The sequence below is a fragment of the Euprymna scolopes genome, chromosome 42 (assembly GCF_053919585.1).
Source record: "Euprymna scolopes isolate OS-2025 chromosome 42, ASM5391958v1, whole genome shotgun sequence".
NCBI classification, from domain to species: domain Eukaryota; kingdom Metazoa; phylum Mollusca; class Cephalopoda; order Sepiida; family Sepiolidae; genus Euprymna; species Euprymna scolopes.
Window position 1 is genome coordinate 15,602,344 of NC_136523.1, and position 23,741 is coordinate 15,626,084.

The window sequence follows — 23,741 nt, forward strand, 5'->3', positions numbered from 1 at the left end:
AAGCACAGCATTGTTGGTAACTTTGTCCCTCCAAGAAATTCGGAAAATTTGTAGCAGACTATGCATGTGAAATGTGTTCAGTTTATGTTCTTGGTGGCTTGCATGCTTTGCTGCCATACAAAAGGGTGCTGATGAAACAGGCCATGTAAACGTTCACTTTTGTAGGGATGGAGAGACGTTTACTTTCCCACACCTGAATTGTCAATTTTGCAAGGAATTCAATATACCTGTGTTAATACAGGGTGTCCAAAATGTCACTGATTTGAAATCTGATTTTCGTAAAACAATTTCACAACTTGCATATGTTGTTCAATGTTATACTTATCCAAAATTAATCTCCGAAATATTGTGTGTAAAATAGCTGAAATAGAGAAAAAAATAATAATTAATGGTAAAATGACAAAGATTTTCAACCCTTCAGTGACTTTTTGGACACCCTGGTAATGGAACAACTGATCTAAAATTCAACGGCTTGGACTTTTTGGTCAAGATCAAAGTGTAGTATCTGTTCCGGCAGATGCTGCACTTAAGATAATTTGTACCAGTCAATGGAGGGGAAACCCTCTATACTGGGACAATTATTATTTTTGGTAACCAGAGTGACCCCTTTTAGGGGAGCTGGTTTTTACCTCACATTAAAAACGGCCTTGTGCCTAATTTGCTCAGTGGGGAAGCAAATAAATACCATCTGTTCCGGCAGATACTGCAAGCTATGACTAGCTATGACTAGCTATGACTAGCAAAGACCAGATGTGGGGGCAACCCCACATGTCTGACCTTTAACCAGCTCCCATTTCCCACCTCTCGGGAGCTGGTCCCCCTTTCCCCTCCCTTCACTCCTCACATTAAAAATCGGCCTTGTGCCTAATTTGCTCGGTGGGGGAGCAAATAAATACCATCTGTTCCGACAGATACTACAAGCAAAGACCAGATGTGGGGGCAACTCCACATACCTGACCTTTAACCAGCTCCCATTTCCCACCTCTCGGGAGCTGGTCCCCTTTTTCCCTTCCCCCTCCCTTCATTCCTCACATTAAAAATCGGCCTTGTGCCTAATTTGCTCGGTGGGGGAGCAAATAAATACCATCTGTTCCGACAGATACTACAAGCAAAGACCATATGTGGGGTTGCCCCCACATATAAGACCTTGGTCAATGTAGGGGCAACCCTTCATACCAATTATCACTATCCAGCTCCCCTACTCCCCGGAGAGTTGGTCCCCATTTCCCCTTCACTCCTCACTTTAAAAATCGGCCTTGTGCCTAATTTGCTCAGTGGGGGAGCAAATAAATACCTCAAAGTGTAGTATCTATTCTTCAGATGCTGCACTTCAATTTCTTGTTATCTGTCAGTGGAGGAGAAATCCTTCACAACTGAGACAATTTTTATTTTTGTTCCTTTTCTCCACATTAAAAAACGACCCTGGTGTCTAACTCTGTCCCGTGGGGAGGCATTGTAAATAGGAACTGACTCCTAGGTCAGAGTTCTATTCTCAATTATATGAAAAAGCTCTCAGATGAGTGTTTGCAATTCGTTTTTTTTTTGTTGTTGCTGCTTTTTATTTACTTTTTTACAATGTTGCGTCCCTGTGTCTATTTTACAAGTATGAGGTGCCTCCAATAAGTTTTCAGACTTTTTAGTACAAGCATTTAAAATTGCTGTAGACTCTTGAAAATTCAGTATGTTGTTGTTATACATCTTATGAGATGACTGACCAATTTTTATGATTTCAGGTTCAGATGACCAGCTACAGCAGGAATTGGAATACACTCAACTAAAGCCTGATTGTCAAAGCTGATGAATTAAAAAAAAAAGCAATCTGGACGTTAGGACACTTTTGAAGAACAATATGCAATAAAATTCTGTTTTAAATTTGGATAAATGCCACAGAAATATATGGAATGCTTCAGACTGCTCTTGGACCATCTTGCATGAATCAGGCATTAGTTTGTGAGTAGCATAAGAAAATTCAAGGAAAGCAGGAAGTCTGTGAGACATAATGAGAGACGTGGGAAGAATAAGGAAGTCAGAACACCAGAGTTGATTGGCCAAATGGATTTCATGAGTAAGGACCGTCATATCTCTATGGAGACAATAAGTGAACAGTTTGATGTCAGTGTGGGAACTGTACACACAATTATTAACAAGAAACTGAAGATGTGAAAGATTTGTCTGAAGTTTGTCGCGAGGGTGCTCAGAGAAGATCAGAAAGAAAGACATTGTCATAGGCATCAAGACAGTTCCTCACCCTCCCTATAGTCCATACCTTGCCCCCTGTGACTTTTGGTTATTCTCTAAGCTCAAGGAAAACCTTAGAAGCTGTCGTTATAAGACAATTGAGAAGATGAAAGAGGCTGTGGTGAGGGTCATTGATAGACTTACACAAGAAAACTTCCATGGGGCCTTCCAGAAGTTGTTGGAACGGTACAAGTGTGTTACAGCTGGAGGAGATTACTTCAAAGGGAACTAGAGTTCATGTGTGCATTATCAACAAAAGTGCACATATGAAAAAAGTCTGAAAACTTACTGAAAGCACCTTGTACTTTAAAAGAATCTGCGTAATTTATAAAGATCACAGAAATATTTCAGAAAAGTAAAGCCGACAAGGATGCAGTCACTCAGAACAGAACCACATCTCATCCGGACAGGACGGCTCATCCTCTGTCAGAGTACTTGACATAAATACCACGGACTAAACCAACAAGCAGCAAAATCACACCCCTTCACAGTTGAGGTCCCTAGATGCTGGAAAGTCTTTTAATCTAAGTTTCTTACCTTTGATTGCTAGGTTTTGGAATTCCCTTCCAGTTTCCTGTTTCCTTGACTGTACTAACATACAGAAATTTAAATGTAATGTGAACAAACATCTTGCTGCTCAACTCCTATTGGAATTTATTTATGTCTTCCCTTCCCCTTACTAATTAGTTGTTGCCTTGTCCATTTAAGGCCCATGAATTGGCTAGCAGGAATTCCAACCCCTACTCCCTTAGTGAACCACTAACCAGCCTATAAAACCCCTTGCACGTTGCGTTCCGGTCTCTTTTAATTTTTGCCTCCAGCAGAACAGCAGCTGAACATCGATAACAAAGCCCTTGATGGCAGTTACAGAAAGTCATCCCCCCCTTTTTTTTTTCGCCATTACCACTGAGAACAGTGACTATTTCTCAGTGCAGACCTGCCGGCAGAAAGAAGATAGTCATTATTCATCCTCCAATTCCCGCTTACATTGTGACTAAGGCCAAGAAGAAGAATATATTTACCTCCACACAAAAAGATCCAGAATTGAGAGACGTACATGTACAGCCTGTTACGCGAACTCTACATAACTCTAGATGAGTTCCTGCGAAACACGTTTTCACAAACCTAACAATCTTCCTCGTTTCTGAACATTCCCTTTTTTTTTGTATTATATACCGTTTTCACTCACCCAATAAAATTGTTTTAAATATTTTATACATTTGTCGTGTTCCTTCTCACAATAGCTGTCACCATATTTCTCTTTCAGAACTTATCCACAAAATTATTACAACATTCTCATGTGTGAGAATTGAACTTTTTTTTTAGGATAAAATTAACCGGTGCTCACTGCTCAACTCCCTACATAGTGCCGCTGTAGATATTGTCCCAAATAGGAGCCCCTTGTTTGGGGTGAATAAAAGTAAAAAAAAAAAAAATTAAATTAAAAAAATAAAATTAAAATTTTTTTTTTTTTTTTTACATTTTAAAAAATAAATAAATTTTTTTTTTTTTAATTAAAAAAAAAAAGAAAGAAGAAAGGGACTAGAGATTCTGGAAAATGCAAAAAAGATTTTGTACTTCACAAGATGCCATCCAGAAAAAAGAGTTGATATGTCGTCAAAATAAAGGGGGGGGGTGAGGGAGAAGAACACTGTAAAGGGTAAAAAATGAAAAAAAAAAAAAAAAAAATTTTTTACTTTATTAATTGATACTCAGAAAAAGAGTTGATATGCCGTGGAGGGGGCGGGGTATCCCGTAAAGAGTGAAATATGAAAAAAAAAAAAAAAATTTTTTTTCCTTTATTAGGTAATACCCCCCCCCACCCCCCGCAAAAAAAAATAAAATTGATATGCCGTAAAATAAAGAGGGGGAGAAGGGATCTGTTAACAGTGAAACATGGAAAAGGCTTTTTGCTCGATTAAGTGATATCCAGAAAAAAAGTTGATGTGCCGTGGGCGGGGAAGGGGGGGGGGAGTCCCGCAAAGAATGAAAAATGCAAAAAAAAAAAAAAAAAAAAAAAAATTGTGGGATCATTCTACCGCTCTAGTAGATATCTCACTGCTGATGCAATTCTTTATCTGTATAAAAAGCCAAGTATTTCCAAGGATGGAGTACTGTTGTCACATCTGGACAGGAGCTGCTAGAAAAGACTTATCCTGCCTTGACAGAGTTTAAAATAGACTTCGTAGCCTAGTAAGGAATGCCCTTTTCTCTTCCCTGCAACCCCTTTCCCACAGAAAAGACGTTGCAAGCCTCCTCTCTGCTTTAGTGTTATTTTCATGGCATGTGCTCGTCTGAGCTCTAATCTGTGATCTCACTTGCCTGACTTTTGCAAAAAACACTCATCTAACTGGAAACACTATCAATAATTTCCCACACTCTTTATCTGTGCCAAAACCTAAATGTAGATGCCATGAACAAAGCTTCTTTCTTAGAACTGCACGCTTATGAAACTCTCTTCCGTTTCCTTCCTTTCTAACTGACTAAATAAAGGAAATCATACTAAATATGGCCGTCTTAAAGTCCAACGCAAACAGGTTCTTGATGTGCCGTTCCCCTTGAGTAATCCAATTTACCAAATTTCCACTACTAACGATTACTACCATATTGTCCCATTGACTACCGTACAGTCATTAATCCTTATCCTCGAGTGGACTCCGGGCCTTGATAAGCGATGATGCCTTTGTAAAAAAAAAAAAAAAAAAAAAAAAATAGACTTATGGCTTGATTAGGTGATACCCAGAAAAAGAGTTGATATGCCGTAAAACAAAGAGGAGAGAGAGATCCCGTAAAGGGTGAAAAATGAGAAAGGCTTTTTGCTTCATAAGGTGATAATTACAAAAAGAATTGGTATGTTGTCAAAATAAAGAGAAAAAATAGGCCCCGTAAAGGGTGAAAATTGAAAAAGGTTTTTTATTTTTATTGCTTCAATGCTTCATTAGGTGACACCCAGAAAAAGGGTTGATATGTCGTAAAATAAAGAGGTGGAGAGGGATCCTTTTTGCTTCATTCAAAACGTAGAGCGGAACTCTCCTGTCATTGAAGAGCACGATTCGCCTCCTTCTTCTGCTGCTGTCTTTTCGGCTATCGACCAGAAGATACGATCGAAAAGAACACGGATTTCTCGTCGTTATATACGTATTTTTTTTTTGGTCTTGTTTGGATTCCTTTAGATATTTGGTTATGTACAATGCCGTCTGGATCCTTGTGACAGCCACCCAACCCATCCATCCATGACATAGGTAAGAAGTTACGTCTTTCTCTGTTTTTTTTTTTCCTTCTCTTATTTTTAAAGTTTAAATCCCGTCCAACATCGCATGCTGTCATCTCTGTTCCTCCTTCAATTTAAAACTATAATAATATTCATATATATATATATATATATATATATATATATATATATAATGTTATATACTTATGCAGAATACGGACCGTGTTGAAATAATGACGTTAAACCCATCCTTAACATGGGGAGGGCGTGTTGTTAACTATTCTGTACTTTCATTTAACAATTTAATAATCAAAAGATACCGTAAAAATTGGATTTAACTTGAAAATCCTATTTAAAAATAACACTGTCTTTAAATTGCGTAAGTATATATATATATATATATATTACACACACACACACACATATAAAGTATTTATACATTTGTTACCGTGCTGAAATAATAACGCTATTATTTAGAAAGACATTCTTAACACGGGGAGAGGATGTTTTGTAACTATTCTGTACTTTCGCCTAACAATCTAAAAAAAAAAAAAGATATCGTGAAACTTGAATTTTAACTTGAAAATACTATTAAAAAACAGCAAGAATTTGATCTTATTAAAAAACATAGCGCGGTACAATAAATGCATAAGTGCATGTTTTTTTTTTTTTTTTTTATTAAACTGTTAGATGAAAGTACGAAAGTACAGAATAGTCACAAAACATCCTCCTCTTCCCATGTTAAGAATGGCTTTCTAAATAACGTTATTATAGCACGGTATAATAAGTGCGTAAGTACCATGTATATATGAAATAAAATTTGCTCTGGGCAACTATCTCGCTTTCACTGAGTGTTGGGAGAAATAAAAGAAAGTATGAATCCGTGTATTCTCCCTCCAGCTATGTGTTTAAATAATAGTATAGACTTGACTTTTTCCGGCCTGCCCAATTGCAGTTATGCCCAGGGTCACCGAAGGAGAAATTCCTCTAGACTGTGGCATTCAAATGTTTGGTACTTAGTGCGGAATACGGACCGAAATGTTATTATTTAGAAATCCATTTTTAACATGCGGAAGGAAAGCCGTGGCATTTGTAACTGTTCTGTGCTTTCACCTAACAATTTAAATAAACAAAAGGCACCGTAAAACTTAAATTTAACGGTACTTATATTGTACCGGGCTGAAATAATACCGTTATTAAGAAATCCATTCTTAACATAGAGGGGAGGGTGTTTTGTAACTATAGCTACCAAAAGTCGGTGCTTTATGCGCTTATGTTGCCGAACTATTATTTTTTTTTATACTAATTTCAAGTTTCACAATATCTTTGTTTATTAAATTGTTAGGTGAAAGTACGGAATAGTTACAAAACATCGTCCCCTCTCTATGTTAAGAATGACTTTCTAAATGTTATTTCAAAACGGTAGCATAAGTGCATAAAGTACTCGAAAAGCTTTTTTGTCCTAATCTTTAGCGTGACCCTTTTTAGGGGGCTGGTTTTCCCCCCACCCTAAAAACCGACCCTGGTGCCTGCCTGCCTAACTCTGCTTGTGCTACTGCTCGGTACTTATGCACTTTTGGGTAATTTTTTACGACGTGCCCCAGCGACATGGGGAGGTTGAGGTGTATTATAAACACCTCAACCTCTCCATGTTAAGAACGGCTTTCGGAATAAACATCCCCAACCTCGAAAGCTGTTCTTAACATGGAGAGGTTGGGGTGTGTTTATTCCGAAAACCGTTCTTCACATGGAGTGGTTGGAGATATTTTTACGGTATTATTATACAAACACCGTGACAGCGTTAGGGTTAGGTTTAGGTTTAGGGTTAGGGGTTAGGGTTAGGGTTAGGGGTAGGGTTAATTCGCTGTCACGGTGTTTGTATAGTTTTACCATTTTTACTACGCTGGGGCAGGTCGTAACAAAAATAGGTGCCACTGCACTGCACTTACTCCGCACTATTTTTTAAATCGTATTTCCAAGTTTAATTAAAGTTTTATGATGTTTTTTATTCAGTTGTAAGGTTAAAGTACAGAATAGGTACAAAACACCTTCCCCTGTCCATATTAAGAGTGGCCTTTTAAATGATAACGTTATTATTTCAGCACGGATCAATAAGTGCGTGAGTACCGAAAACTACCTACTTTTGTTACTGTGCTGAAATAATAGCGTTATTATTTAGAAAGCCATTCTTAACATGGGGAGGGTAAAAAAAAAAGATAGCGCGGTAACAAAAGAGCATAATCACCCTCTGCCCTCGTGGCGAGACAAGTAAATCTCCAGCTATATACAAAGGAAATCATACCAAGAAAGATTTCGGTTTTGTTTTAAGTTTTGCATGTCATTGTTTACTTCCTTTTTCTGCCGACTGTTCTGTTTCACGATGAATGCCCTGAAAAAGTCCCTTCGGGTTAATGCTTTTTACCAGTTAAAAAATATGATACTTATGCACTGTACGATCTGGGAATCGTTACTGTTGCAATGTTGTATATTATGAACCAGAGTTTCAACAATGATGGGTACAACGTGTGCACATCTGTTATCATGCAGAAAGCCATTCTTAACGTGACGAGGGGAAGATGTTTTGCAACTATTCTGTACTTTCACCTTACATTTTAATAAACAAAAATATCGTAAAAATTAAAAATACGGTGCTAGTGCACTTACTGATCCGCGCTATTTTTTTCAATTTTTACGATATTACGATAAAAAAAAAAACAACAACAAAAAAACAAAACACGACAATGATTTGATCCGCCCGGCATATTCCGGCGGCGACGTCAAGTGTTAGTCGAACCCGGTCGAACATTTACGAGAAATCCGGTTCGTAATATGCACAATTATCGACTTCCGGTTCGTACAATGCAATGCAATGCACTAGCCTCAAAACGATTCTGTTCTTCTGCAAGACAGCCAAGTTCGTTTGCTTATTTTAAAATTGGTAAAAATTAATCGGAAGGGAATTTAGCAGAGCATTCATTGTGAAGAAGAACAGTCAACAGAAAACGGAAGTAAACACAGACCTGTAGAACTTGAACAAAGCCAGAATTTCATTCAAGAAAGTTAAAAAAAAGTCGAACACGAAAGAAACTGGCATGCCGCTCTTGAAAAACTGGCCTAAAACCGTAATAAGTAGTGAAAATTTCGGGTTTGTATTTCGAAAAAGTTGTCTAAAAAAAAAACAAATATATAACAAATAAATGTTATCAAAGGCAAGATAAGTTACTTTTCTACCTAACTGGATAATTTTTTAGTGTTTGTATTTAATGTAACATGTTTATTCAGCTCGGAAAATAGTGTTTACCGAGGTATTGGAAAATTTAAAATGGCACTGGAGTACTACTTTTTGCTGAACACGGTAAGTTTGGGAAAATGAACTAAAAATAAAAAAACTATACAAGATACTGTTAGACACTCGCTCAATGTTACCGTGACATAGGCTGACATGTTCGGTGGGTTTTTAGCAGTATTTGTATAGTTTTTAAAATTTTTTAACTCATTTTCCCAAACTTACCGTGTTCAACAGAGTCAGGCAGGCGCAATTTTTAATTTTCCAATACATCGGTAAACACTGTTTTTCAAACTAAATAAACAGATTACGTTAAATAGAAACACTAAAAAATTATCCAGTTAGGTAGAAAAATAACTTATCTTGCCTTTGATTACATTTGTTTGTTATATATTTTTTGACAACTTTGACAATCTATGTGTATAGTAATACAAACCCGAAATTTCGTATTATGTGCATTCATCGGACTATTGTTTACATCTTGGGTGTCATTTTCACAACGTTTCGGTCGATGTAACCTACGACCTTCTTTATGTGTATCTTGTCGAACTTGGGGAATTTGAACGGAATCTTTTATTTACTTCACGGGGGTAGCATGTTCTGTCAGCCATGACTGGATAGAGGTTCTAAGTAATTCGTAATTGTATTATAAATATGGTGAAACTTTGCTTTTGGAGCGTGTGTCGGAGCTCTCTGGATTATGTGAATAAGTCAATGAGGCAAGTCAAAATAAACTAGACTCCCCAGTTTTTATCTATTTGCCTCCCTACGAGGGCAGTGTTAGACACGGGGTCGTTTTTTTTTTAATGATCCCAAAACAAGCATTCTGGATATTTCCATTTATACGTTTCAAAGAAAATACAGAAAAACAACACATTACGTATGGGACGAATCACATAAATTGATCAGTCTTATTTTTAACTAAGAAAATTTTATAAGTAAGCAAAAAGCTACAGTCTCGCGTCACCATCTTGAAAAAAGTTTTTATGCATCTGTTACCGCGATATTTTTTAAATAGTATTTTCTAGTTAAATTCAATGTTTGCGACATTTTTGTTTAATAAATTAAGTGAAAGTACAGAATAGTTATAAAACACCTCCTCCCCATGTTAAGAATGGCGTTCTAAAAATAAACGGCATTATGTTAGTGCTGTAACATATATGCATAAGCACCGAAAAAAGGGCACATAAGTTTACAATGATTAAAACTTGCGAGATCAGCTTTGTAATGCTACTGATTTCGCATAAATCGCTTAGAAAAAATTTTCTTTATAAAAAAAAAACTACTTGATCAATTTACGTGATTTTAAGAATATGACATTTCCTTTCTGTGATGCGACGCAAATTTCTTTATGGTTTACTTACGCATCACTGATGCGTAAGTAAACCATAAAGAAATTTTTAAAAAATTAGGTTGGATTCTAAATAAGGTTAAACAGTATATCATAAAAAGGTACTTCTACAGAATTTAAACCAGTTCCAAATAATTTCTTGTAAAGTTAATGCTTCGATTAAACTTTAGGATAAAAAAATTCGATGTCAAGTCATAGCAAAAAGAACACGTTCCCTGTTCATCAACCCAACCACTAACTCTTCCTAAGTTGATTAGCGGTGGGAGTGTTCCTAAGGTAACTTCGTGGTTGGGTTAGAATCTCATGACCGGCAGGAATTGTTACCCTACACTGATGATTGCGTAAGCGTGAAACACTAGTGTCTGTAGGTATAAATGAATAATCATTATTTAATTATAACTAGCATTTCAGCCCGGCGTTGCCCAGGTGTTTGGAGGTGTATGTTGAGCAAAAAAAAAAAAAAAATCGGTCAGTTTTTTTAACTTTGATCCCTATTATGACCCCTTAACATTTATTGTTTTGGGCTCAAATCAAGTTATTAAGTTAGATCCATATCCTATATCTAAAATTTCAAGTGTTTAGATCCAAAATTGGCGGAGGAGTTTGGTAGAGTTTTCAAATCGTTGAACTTTGACCCCCTTAACAACCGAATTTCTTGTCGAAAACGGATTACAAAGATTTTCTCAAATCTCAATACCTTATATATCAAATTTCGAGTCTGTAAACTGAAACTTGACAAAGTTATTGTGTAGGGAAATGTACACACACATACACGTTCACTTATATATATATAGATTAGCACTGTCTGTGGAATTATAAGTAAGGCAGTCAACTAGCGACTATGCAATGTTCACAACTTCCACTCGTTCGAACACTCTAGATTGTCAAATGTATTCGCTTGAATTCAGCGTTTAATAGTTCTTAACTTCTTCATTCCTGTGGCAATTGTTTGGTGGGCCTGAGGTAGAGGCTTGGCAAATGGAGCTAAATGTGGCTTCGTTGCTGAGTTCGAATCTCATGAACGACAGGAATTATTACCCTGCACTGATGATTGCACATTTTTTTTTCTGCTACTGATACCGATACGCAAAGTTTCGATTTTTCTTTTTCTTTTTTTTATTCTCGATTCCAATTCCGATAATCGTCCCAACACAAGTATGTGTGTGTATATATATATATATATATATATATATATATAAAATATCAATGGGTACTATAAATTTGATCTTCCATTGATACCTCCGGTTTCATGAAAAGCACTGGAAACTCAACCCACTTGGCTAAAGATGTCAACTGTAACTGATTCTTTAGTTGAAGAACATCTCTTGTTTCGATTCGATAGTGTAACGTCGAAATATTGACTGAAGAATCGGTTACAGTTGATATCTTTAGCCAAACGGGTTGAGTTCGCAGTGTTTATGAAACCGGAGGTATCGATGCACAAACTAATCGTGGACACTATAGTGTCCATTGATGTACATATTTATCCTGTTCTTTCTCATTGGACTTTTATCATATCCTTTTTCTCCCTTTTTCCCGTTTCTTGCTTTCTTAATTTCCTTGGATCCCTATAAACTGTTACGAACTGTTAAATGACTTTTCTGATCCAAATATGATTAATTTCATATTCTTTGTTTCCTTTAATGCATTAACCTGCAAAATTTGTATATTTTGTAAACCTCTTCCCTCTGATGAGAAGAATTGCATTCTTCGAAACTCCATGGAATAAGGTTTTTCTTCTGTATTTGTACTCCTTGTCGTAGAATTAAATTTTTTGGGTTTGTATTACTGCACATAGATTCGAAAAAGTTGTCAAAAAAAGCAAATATATAACAAATAAATGTTATCAAAGGCAAGATAAGTTAATTTTCTACCTAACTGGATATGTTTTTAGTGTTTTTATTTAATGTAACATGTTTATTCAGCTCGAAAAAACATACAGTGTTTACCGATGTATTGGAAAATTAAAAATGGCGCCCGACTCTCTATTTGACACGGTAAGTTTGGGAAAAGGAGTTAAAATAAAAAACTTGACAAAATACCGTTAAAAACCCACCAAATATATGTCAGCCTATGTCACGATAACATATATTGAGCGAGTTTCTAACAGTATGTTGTCCAGTTTTTTATTTATAACTCCTTTTCCCAAACTTACCGTGTCAAAGAGAGAGTCGGGCGCCATTTTAAATTTTTCAATACATCAGTAAACACTGTTTTTTGAGCTGAATAAAAACACTAAAAACATACCCAGTTAGGTAGAAAAGTAACTTATCTTGCCTTTGATAACATTTATTTGTTATATATTTGTTTTTTGACAACTTTTTCGAATCTGTGTACAGTAATACAAACTCAAATTTTTTGTACCTTCCTTACAGGTTTTTTTTTTTTTTTTTTTTTTTAGAAATTTGAATTTTCAATAATAGATTTTTATTTTATATTATATATATATTATGGGCATGTGTTACTATAGACAACAAACCGAAAAAGTTGTCAAAAAAAATATATAACAAATAAATGTTACCAAAGGCAAGATAAGTTACTTCTACGTACCTGGATAAAGCATTTATTAAGTTTGAAACACAAGTAGTGCGGATGGCAGATATGGGGCTGCCACTTTGGAGTCTTGAGAATTGATCAGAACTCGAAAATAAATAAAAGAAATACTGATAAAAATCGACGCAATAAATGTCACTGATTTTTATTCCTACCATTTGTTCAATTTGTTGTCTTATAGTAAAAACATGCCTATTATTTCGTGTGGTCTACATACAATTTTATAAGATGGTACAATAATTATATATCGATTTTCAGTATTCATATCAACAGTGCGCAATACGTGAGCAGAACTAGGTAGTAAGTTATAAAAGTATATATGACATATAGAATTTTGGGTATGTTTTTGTAATCCGCAGATTCGAAAAAGTAAAATATTCAAATGTATAATAAATGTTATCAAAGGCAAGAATAAGTTACTCTTCTACCTATCTGGGAAAGTTTTTTAGTGGTTTTACTCACTTTAAAACATTCATTCAGTTCGAAAATCACATAAGAGTCGAGCGTTAGGTGAGAACAAGAAAAATGGCCGTGAATTGAACCTAAATATTTAAAATTTTTGATAATGACTTAAAAATATAAAATTATACAAAATACTGTTAGAAACCTGTTCAATATGTTACGTAACATATATTGGGTAATGGGTAGGTTTCTACTAGTATTTGATTTATTTTTAAGTCATTTTCAAAATTGAAAATATTTAGGTGTCAATTCGCAGCCATTTTTTTGTTATCATCTAATACTCGACACTGTAAGTATTTTGAACCAAATAAACATTTTAAAGTGAGTAAAACCGTTAAAAACTTTCAGATAGGTAGAAGAGTAACTTATCTTGCTTTTGATAATATTTATTTGTTATATATTTGATTTTTGACTTTGCAAATATCTGTGGATTGTAAAACATACCTATATTTTTTCATAACTTATACCAAATAGACTTTGTTCAACAAGTGAGCCCAACCCTGTTTTAAACGATTTAGCGTCATTCCAAAGTTGTCAGAGTTAAATATTTACTTGTTTACGCACGTTCTAATTTTTTTAAGGAGTGATTTTTTTTTTATATTCAGTCTCAAGAGACAATGAACACCCCTGTAAGGGTAGCTACACGCCATTGTGAAACAAGAGTTGCATAATCACCAACCACACCTCTTCTTGAGTCCAGTGGCAAGGAGAAGTCTAGGATGACTGGAAAAAAATGCTGAGATAAGCGGAGAGCACATGCAGCACCTGGAAGTCCCAAATGGTCACCCATTTAGTACTGACCAGGTTCAACTTGGCTTAATGTGAAAGTACAGAAGAATTAATAAAGACTCCCTCTCCCCATGTTAGAAATGGATTTCCAAATAATGTCAATTATTTCAGCATGGTCCATAAACTGCAGAAGTACGAATTTATTTATTGCAGACTATTATCCTCATCTTTCTTAGATGTTGTTTCATGACGTTTTGGCCAACTATTCCTCTGGCCTTCGTCAGGTGGTAACCGTGACGGGATAGGAACTCCAAATCTCCTAACTGCATTCTCAGCAATTACTGCTATCCATAGTTGTTGTCGTCTCACCACGTTTTGGCCAAGTAAGCCTCTTACCGGCTTTGGGTAGGATTGAAACCTCACCTGGAACTGTAAAGATGCAACGTCTCTTATCCACTGCGCCACGGGCCCCAAAAGGCCAGAGGAATAGTTGATTGAAACGTTGCGAAACAACAACCAAGAAAGATGCGGATAATAGTCCGCAATAAATAAATTAATAAATAATACACATCTCAATAATGAATTCCAATTAAATAATATGCAGAAGTACTGTTTAATATATGATACATATATTAAACTGCTCTTTTATAGGACAGAAACGCAGTCTTAAATCATTTATATGCTATAAAATTTCTCACTCCAGAGAGCATCCTACACTTTTACAAAAGCCACCATTCACCCATGCATGAAGTAATGTTGTCACTTCTGGACTGGTGCATTCATCACTTGTATTCCTCTCATAAACAAGGTCTGAAAAACAGTTTCCAACCTAATAGATCCCGCACTATCAACCAGACCCCAACCTCTGTCCCATCACTGCAATATTGCATCACTGTCTGTTTTACAACTACTTTAATGGAATGTGCTCTGATGAACTCGTAGCACTTGTGCACCCCTCCACATACATAACCTTGATAAACGCGTCTTGTAGCAAAATTCCACCTCTTGACTGTAGAGGCTCATAGACAGTGGCGTGCAGAGAACTTTTTTAGGGCAGGTGGTAAAGTGAAAAAAAAACAAAAAAAAAACAAAAAAATATAATACAGGGTGGAACAATGAAAGTGTCGCCCTAAAGAAAACAACACTACAGCTTTATTTAAAAACTTTTCTTGAAAAAATCAATTCAGGGAACTTGATTATGTAGTAGAGATGACATCTATTCAATGCATACAATACAGTCAGGGAAGTAGCCTCAATCACCGCCTCGATATAGGTCAAGCATGCCTTTTCCAGAGGCACCGGTGGGAGCTTGGTGAGTACTCAGCAGATGGCAGCGATCAGGCTGGCCTTGTGTTGTGAGAGATCATGTTGTTGATATTCTCGATGTATGACGAAATGAAGTAGTCCAGCGGGTTTAGGTCAGGGGGGGGAGGGGGCAATGAGATAAAGGTACAAAGTCGTAGCACTCCTTCTGAAGCCAAGCCTGGGTCTCTTTGAACTTGTGAGCCAGTGCTGAGTCCTGCTGCCACATTCAGGGTCTGCCAGCGACCACCTGATTGCACCAGACGATCACCACACCCTTCTGCACATCCAGGTACACTTTGGTGTTAACTTTCAAGCCGACTTCAAAGATGTTAGATGGTACGATATTGCTCTCACTTGAAACCACACTAAAGACCATAATCATGGCTGGAAATTTTGTTTTCATCACTCTAGGCACGTCCCTGTTATTCGTGGCAATCTAGCGATGTATTTTGAGGGTGCTGGCAATGGTCCTATTTTCATAACTTGGATTGGTAGATTCGAATTACAGTACAAACTTGTGTAGAGAGTTCAATCTCAGCTACGTCCGCGCACTGGAATTTTGTTTTTGATCCTTTCTAACTTCCAAATAACAGTCTTCACTTCCGGCAGAAACTGGCTGATGAAATCACCATAATTGTCATAAGTTAAAGTACTTTCCAATCCTTCTGATTCATCGTCAGAGATAGATTAAGTTAACTGTTTTTTCTGGTTTTGAACAATTTATATATATATATACATCATTCGAACACGGTAGTGTTTGAATATGTGGTTAAGTGGCAGTTTTAATTATTTAAAACTGCTTTAAAGCTGTACCGCTTACTCATTTTTCGACCAAATTTCAAACAATTATTACAGTTTATGCATCACCTTCTCAGCTATATTGTGAAAAAAAATTTCAATTTTCGTTCAGTAAAACAAAAGTTATGATGAATTTACTGGTGTTCAAAATCGTAAAAATTCGTAAGTTGGTGAATGACGTTTTTTTATGACTGGTTTCAATAGCAACCACGTCGCTTCAGTGCTACTAATTTACTGCTGTCGCGAAAAGAGAATTAGCCAGTGAAACAGAGAGAATGAAAGCAGATGAGTGCCATACATTTTTTTTTTTTTTTTTTTTTTACATATGTGTATGTTTATGGCGGCAAAAAAATAAGACTGAAATTAAACAAAGAACAAGTGAATTTATTGGAAGCCTGGAAAAATCATGGATTACAATAGAAAAATGCGAGCATGAAAAGTAATATGGTTAAGCTTAAACATGGAAAAGTAAAGCGCTAGTTAAAACTGGAAAAGAAAAGGACAAGATATTCTAGTAAAAAAAAAATATGATAAATTTATAACTTAAAATATTGCAGCATTTAAGAATTAAAAAAAATTTAAATTTATAATATATAATCAATTCTTAATGCTGCAATATTTTAAGTTATAAATTTATTATATTTTTTACTAGAATATCTTGTTCTTTTCTTTTCCAGTTTTAACAAGTAGTCCTTTACTTTTTCATGTTTAAGCTTAACCATATTACTTTTCATGCTCGCATTTTTCTATTGTAATATATACATACATACATATACACAATATATATATTCATTGGTTAATTATCTTAATAAAGTTACAAACATTTCATTATGTTACTACTATTTTATTAATAGTAGGTTTTTTTAGTTTTTATTACTAATGCTTTGAGTATTTCAAGTTTTCGTTTATTATTGGCCTGTTCAAGTAGAGATGTGTTAACTAAAATTTTCCTAAATTGGGACAACGGGCAGGAATGTTGATTCGGTAGGTGGTTAAATATAGCGCTGTTTTTGGAGTGATGTATGGTTAATCTTTTCGACAAAGTGGTGGTAGTCTGTTTTAGTGGGGGGGGGGATCGATGCAAGAGCGTGAAAAATTAAAAAAATGGAATTATGACATTACGAATATGCATGTGTAACGTAATAGCTATTGGTTTATTTTTTTAATTTTTAGCCTTGCAGCAAACATGTCTTCATAGCTGAGGCATTAGCATCAAAGGAAAAAGTAAATCGTCGGCTAAATGTTTTGGTTTCGATTTTCGGTGGTGGTGCGTGAGTCTTTTTTAAAAAATTTTTTTTATTTTTTAAATCATTACTATATATTGGGTCCAATAGAATATAATAATAATAATAATAATAATAATAATAATAAATATGAAATCCGCATTAATCAAAATATCATATTTAAGCATATTTTACGACCAGGCAATACCACATACTACTATATATTAGGTTCAATATAATAATCGATAGAGAATTATCTCTATAATAATAAATAGGTAATCTGCATGAATTAAAGTATCATATTTAACCGTATCTTATGACCGGGCAATATCGGGCGCCCTGCTAGTCTTTTAAAATAAAAAGTGAAAACATCCGAAACTAGCCTCTTCCTGTCTGCTATATATTCCTCTATTTCTCTTTATTTCCAGCTGTGAGTTAAATAGTATTAATACTTGAGGTGATACCGCCTTTTGTTTATAATTGACTATTCCATAGTTAATTTGACTAACCTTTAACTTTGATATAAGGGGGAGGCGTGTATGTGTGCGTGTGTGAGAGAGGGGTAGGTAGATTGAGTATGAAAGATGAGTAGGGTGGTCAAACCAGTATACTATGAGAGAGGCTGAGAGCAATAGACAGAAACCTAGTAAGAAATGGTCGACTTGGTAAGTAAATTTCAAATTACGGCCAATTCGAAGGATTAAAAAGTAGCAGAACCTGTGGAAACTCCACGTGACCTCTTGGCAGACAACAACCTTCAGTATTACCGTGGCCTTCGTTATAAGACGGTCTTGGTATTACTATGATAAGCATGACTAAAGTTGTGATGCCTTTCAGTAGTAGTGGCAGCGATTATCCTGACAGTGTGTAGAGTTGGTTTGCCTCTCCCTAGATAAAAATAACAATTCTAAAAAAAAAAAAAACAACAAAAACTCTGAAAATATGTTGTACTAAAATGAATGACCTGTGGAAATTCCACGGGTTGAGAAGCTTTCTTCTGATGGAACTACAAAACAGACCCAACCATCTGTGAATGCATACATAAATATATATATATAGAAAGAAATTTGTGTTTACTATAAGCTTTTTACGCAAATATTACAAAAGTATAAATCATGTAGAATATCTGCATGAATATAAATACACGTAATTGTTAACTAAAGATGATCATCCTATAAGAAAAACCGAAAATAACTTATAGTGAATTAATTAAAATGAATGTTTTAAAGAATATGCAAATTAGCTAGATCTTTTGCAGATGAATGCAATTCCACGAGCCATGTATAACAAACGTATTTTCTTTTAAGTAATAGAAAAAAGAGGTTTTAATATAAATATCAATACACACATACACTATATATATATATATATATATATATATATATATATATATATATATATAGTTTTTGCCCTCCTCGCAAACCCCCCTGACCTCATTCACTCTTCCACTCTTTCATCCCAAAATAGCGAACATTTCTGTAAAAGTCTGAGGACGCTACAAACGGCAAAAAAAAAAACGCTAGACTTTGGAATTCCATTCCAGGTCATTGCTTCCCCAACTGTACTGACATGCAGAAGTTCAAGATAATCATCCCATAAGACCCCCCCCCCAAAAAAAAACTAATAGGGAATTAATTAAAACGAATGTTTAAAAGAATATGCAAATTATCTAGATTTTTTTTTTTTTTTTTTGCAGATGAAATCAATTCCACGACCCATGTATAACAAACGTTGTATTTTCTTTTTAAATAAATTGTAAAAAGTGTTTTTAATATGAACACACACACACACACACACACACACACACACACAAATTATAGGAATGTGTGTGTGTATATATATATATATAAAATCTTATTGAAAATATATTCAAATTAAAAAAAAAACAAAAAAAAAACGTATTAATCTGAAAAGAAGGTTTACGAAATTTTAATTATCCGACAAGGAGTACAAATAAACAAGAAAGACCTTATTCCATGGAGTTTCGAAGAATGCAATTCTTCACATCAGATGGATGAGGTTTGCAAAATATACAATAAATTTTGCTGGCTAATACATTAAAGGAAACAAACAATATGAAATTAATCATACTTGCATTAAAAAAAATTATTGAAATTAATCAAACTTGCATAATGTATGTATGCATGTATATCAGGCTACGTATCGCGCGGTGGTGAGTTCGAGTCTCAGTAAGGTTAGCTATACTGACGAGAAGTGAAACTTCGAAACCTGTCATGTCTATAGATAACTTAATTTTATGCACGTAAAAAAATATTTAAAATAAATATTTAAACATTAAATTAATTACAGATAATACGTCCCAAAAATGTAGGGGGCGACTAGAATATAAACAAAGGCCAGATAACCTCTCTCTTTAAAGCACTCAGAGAGTGAAAAAAAAAAACAAAAAAAAACCCACCAGAATCGCTTATAAAAAATAAATAGACAATCTTGTGTGTGTGTATATATATATATATATATATCACCTGTCACCACCTTTTTTAAAGGATGGAATCGTACGATCGTGCAAGACAATATTCAAGCAAGGACGCAAGGAGTTTTATAATTATATAGATCTGACTGGCTTTACAAACTCAATTTTTGTTATCCAAACAACCTAACTGAAACTCAATTAAGTGACCCGTTTTTTATATACTATATGCTTATATACTTAGCACGTGGACCCTCCTCAGTGTACATACTCTAACTCGACAAGCAGCAAAATCACACCCCATTCACTGTTGAAGTTTCTAGATACCGGAAAGCCTCCTATTCTAATACTTTCGTCCTTCGGACTGCTAGACTTTGGAATTCCCTCCCTGTTTCCTACTTCCCTGACAGTACTAACCCGCAGATGTTTAAATGTAATGTGAACAGACATCTCACTGTTCATTTTTTTCACTGTTTCCTGTCAGAAATTACCCCCAAATAGTAGCCCCTTACGTTCAAACTGACAATATATCTTGTTTGGGGGTGAAAATGAGTATTTAAAAAAAAAAAAAATAAAATTATAAAAACATAATTTTCTAGTAAAAAGTTCGTTTATTTAAAGTGTATGAACCCTTCCCATTTTCCGCCGGCCGACCTAAAAAAAAAAACGTCTATGCTACGGACGAATCCATATTGTACTATTTTTATCACATTACTAGGGCTATGACAGCAGCATATTCTTTTCATTGTTTTGACTCTCGAGTATATATCCGACACAGTTGGACCACGGTCACCGAGTCGTGGTTACACCGAGTTAATCAACCGAGAACCATTATGTAAAAGCATATAAGATATCAACGGATACATACTCGAGGGTTAAAACAGTGAAAAGAATATGCTGTTGTCCTAGCCCTACACATTACACAACCCGAAGGACACGTGCGACTGTTACGGAGTCATAAAATGTTTACATAATTTTTAAAAATGGATGATGAAATTTGGATGTAAAACAAAAATTCGTTGTTTCGGTTTTCTGTTTGCTATTTTATTTAAAAAAAAAAAAAAATGGCACGTGTGTGTGTGTGTGTGTGTGTGTGTGTGTCTCTCTCTCTCTCTCTCCGTTTCTGTAATAGAAGTGAAAGAGAAACATGGATTATATCGGGAAGGAAGTGAAAAAAATCAATTTAATTTACTTTTATTTTACATTCTCCCCTCTTTCCTTTCTTTCCTTTCTCTCTCCCTTCTCTCTCTTTTTTTTCTCTCATTTTCTTTCTTTTTGCAATTTTCCCACTGATCTATCTTCTTTTTCTATTTATGTCTCTTTCTCTTACTCCGCTCTGTCTCTTTCTCCTACTCCGCTCTCTCTCTCTTTCTCCTACTCCGCTCTCTCTCTCTTTCTCCTACTCCGCTCTCTCTCTCTTTCTCCTACTCCGCTCTCTCTCTCTTTCTCCTACTCCGCTCTCTCTCTCTTTCTCCTACTCCGCTCTCTCTCTTTCTCCTACTCCGCTCTCTCTCTTTCTCCTACTCCGCTCTCTCTCTCTTTCTCCTACTCCGCTCTCTCTCTCTTTCTCCTACTCCGCTCTCTCTCTCTTTCTCCTACTCCGCTCTCTCTCTCTTTCTCCTACTCCGCTCTCTCTCTTTCTCCTACTCCGCTCTCTCTCTTTCTCCTACTCCGCTCTCTCTCTTTCTCCTACTCCGCTCTCTCTTTCTCCTACTCCGCTCTCTCTCTCTTTCTCCTACTCCGCTCTCTCTCTTTCTCCTACTCCGCTCTCTCTCTCTTTCTCCTACTCCGCTCTCTCTCTCTTTCTCCTACTCCGCTCTCTCTCTCTTTCTCCTACTCCGCTCTCTCTCTCTTTCTCCTACTCCGCTCTCTCTCTCTCTTTCTCCTACTCCGCTCTCTCTCTCTCTTTCTCCTACTCCGCTCTCTCTCTCTCTTTCTCCTACTCCGCTCTCTCTCTCTCTTTCTCCTACTCCGCTCTCTCTCTCTCTTTCTCCTACTCCGCTCTCTCTCTCTCTTTCTCCTACTCCGCTCTCTCTCTCTCTTTCTCCTACTCCGCTCTCTCTCTCTCTTTCTCCTACTCCGCTCTCTCTCTCTCTTTCTCCTACTCCGCTCTCTCTCTCTCTTTCTCCTACTCCGCTCTCTCTCTCTCTTTCTCCTACTCCGCTCTCTCTCTCTCTTTCTCCTACTCCGCTCTCTCTCTCTCTTTCTCCTACTCCGCTCTCTCTCTCTCTTTCTCCTACTCCGCTCTCTCTCTCTCTTTCTCCTACTCCGCTCTCTCTCTCTCTTTCTCCTACTCCGCTCTCTCTCTCTCTTTCTCCTACTCCGCTCTCTCTCTCTCTTTCTCCTACTCCGCTCTCTCTCTCTCTTTCTCCTACTCCGCTCTCTCTCTCTCTTTCTCCTACTCCGCTCTCTCTCTCTCTTTCTCCTACTCCGCTCTCTCTCTCTCTTTCTCCTACTCCGCTCTCTCTCTCTCTTTCTCCTACTCCGCTCTCTCTCTCTCTTTCTCCTACTCCGCTCTCTCTCTCTCTTTCTCCTACTCCGCTCTCTCTCTCTCTTTCTCCTACTCCGCTCTCTCTCTCTCTTTCTCCTACTCCGCTCTCTCTCTCTCTTTCTCCTACTCCGCTCTCTCTCTCTCTTTCTCCTACTCCGCTCTCTCTCTCTCTTTCTCCTACTCCGCTCTCTCTCTCTCTTTCTCCTACTCCGCTCTCTCTCTCTCTTTCTCCTACTCCGCTCTCTCTCTCTCTTTCTCCTACTCCGCTCTCTCTCTCTCTTTCTCCTACTCCGCTCTCTCTCTCTCTCTTTCTCCTACTCCGCTCTCTCTCTCTCTTTCTCCTACTCCGCTCTCTCTCTCTCTTTCTCCTACTCCGCTCTCTCTCTCTCTTTCTCCTACTCCGCTCTCTCTCTCTCTTTCTCCTACTCCGCTCTCTCTCTCTCTTTCTCCTACTCCGCTCTCTCTCTCTCTTTCTCCTACTCCGCTCTCTCTCTCTCTTTCTCCTACTCCGCTCTCTCTCTCTCTTTCTCCTACTCCGCTCTCTCTCTCTCTTTCTCCTACTCCGCTCTCTCTCTCTCTTTCTCCTACTCCGCTCTCTCTCTCTCTTTCTCCTACTCCGCTCTCTCTCTCTCTTTCTCCTACTCCGCTCTCTCTCTCTCTTTCTCCTACTCCGCTCTCTCTCTCTCTTTCTCCTACTCCGCTCTCTCTCTCTCTTTCTCCTACTCCGCTCTCTCTCTCTCTTTCTCCTACTCCGCTCTCTCTCTCTCTTTCTCCTACTCCGCTCTCTCTCTCTTTCTCCTACTCCGCTCTCTCTCTCTTTCTCCTACTCCGCTCTCTCTCTCTCTTTCTCCTACTCCGCTCTCTCTCTCTCTTTCTCCTACTCCGCTCTCTCTCTCTCTTTCTCCTACTCCGCTCTCTCTCTCTCTTTCTCCTACTCCGCTCTCTCTCTCTCCTACTCCGCTCTCTCTCTCTCCTACTCCGCTCTCTCTCTCTCCTACTCCGCTCTCTCTCTCTCCTACTCCGCTCTCTCTCTCTCCTACTCCGCTCTCTCTCTCTCTCTTTCTCCTACTCCGCTCTCTCTCTCTCTCTTTCTCCTACTCCGCTCTCTCTCTCTCTCTTTCTCCTACTCCGCTCTCTCTTTCTCCTACTCCGCTCTCTCTCTCTCCTACTCCGCTCTCTCTCTCTCCTACTCCGCTCTCTCTCTCTCTCTTTCTCCTACTCCGCTCTCTCTCTCTCTCTTTCTCCTACTCCGCTCTCTCTCTCTCTCTTTCTCCTACTCCGCTCTCTCTCTCTCTCTTTCTCCTACTCCGCTCTCTTTCTCCTACTCCGCTCTCTTTCTCCTACTCCGCTCACTTTCTCCTACTCCGCTCTCTTTCTCCTACTCCGCTCTCTCTCGTTCTCTTTCTCCTACTCCGCTCTCTCTCGTTCTCTTTCTCCTACTCCGCTCTCTCTCGTTCTGTTTCTCCTACTCCGCTCTCTCTCGTTCTGTTTCTCCTACTCCGCTCTCTCTCGTTCTGTTTCTCCTACTCCGCTCTCTCTCGTTCTCTTTCTCCTACTCCGCTCTCTCTCGTTCTGTTTCTCCTACTCCGCTCTCTCTCGTTCTGTTTCTCCTACTCCGCTCTCTCTCGTTCTGTTTCTCCTACTCCGCTCTCTCTCTTTCTGT

The 23,741-nt window shown here is 37.2% G+C and overlaps 1 protein-coding gene across 7 annotated transcripts in view; it reads left to right on the plus strand.

Annotated features, from left to right (window-relative positions):
• Window positions 1–4,742: 4,742 nt before the first annotated feature.
• Window positions 4,743–23,741, plus strand: part of LOC145266937 (alpha-1,3-mannosyl-glycoprotein 2-beta-N-acetylglucosaminyltransferase-like) — a 471,814-nt gene continuing 452,815 nt past the window's right edge. For 6 of the 7 annotated variants that reach the window (XM_080122745.1, XM_080122746.1, XM_080122744.1 and 3 more), the window contains exon 1: window positions 5,266–5,480. The gene's annotated coding sequence lies outside the window, so the exon portion shown is untranslated. Of the gene's footprint in view, window positions 5,481–23,741 lie in introns of all 7 variants that reach the window. The other variant, XM_080122740.1, reaches the window with a different exon arrangement.